A 579-nucleotide genomic window follows, 5' to 3' on the forward strand; every position below is an offset into this window, starting at 1 on the left:
AACAAAAGTTTCAGCTGGCACCAATACATAATGTTGGACCTCCAGTATCCTTTGAGTGGTCATGACCACAAAAAATTTATATTCAGGCTTTAAACTGATTTTAAACCAGAACCAAATCTGATATGGAGCCTGAACTGAGAAATATAAAAAATTAACTATGTTTCATCTGATACACATAGTTTTCCCCTAGTGTGTTTGTGCAAATCCCTCATTTTGATTACTTAAAAGAAAGCTAACTGCAGGAACAAGGCAAGACCTTTCAAGCACTGAAGAAACCTAATGTGGTGACATACACAGTTTCATGTTGGTCACAACAAATGTACCATCAGCTTGGACTTCCTCCTCTTCTGAATATCTCAAGTGTTTGCCTACACCTCCTTCAATTAAAAAGAATCCTCCTCCCTCCCCAAACTAAAAATTAGAGTATTAAGACAACGTCACTGCACGAAACCATACTAGATATTGTAATAACAAAATGCTTTATTTTTGGGGAATACAAGGAAAAGTGTGACATCCTCATAATCAAATTGCTTTAAAAAGGCATTCTTCCTCTGAAAAAGGTAACACTTGCAATAAAAG

Source organism: Geospiza fortis, unplaced genomic scaffold, assembly GCF_000277835.1.
Source record: "Geospiza fortis unplaced genomic scaffold, GeoFor_1.0 scaffold75, whole genome shotgun sequence".
NCBI classification, from domain to species: Eukaryota; Metazoa; Chordata; class Aves; order Passeriformes; family Thraupidae; genus Geospiza; species Geospiza fortis.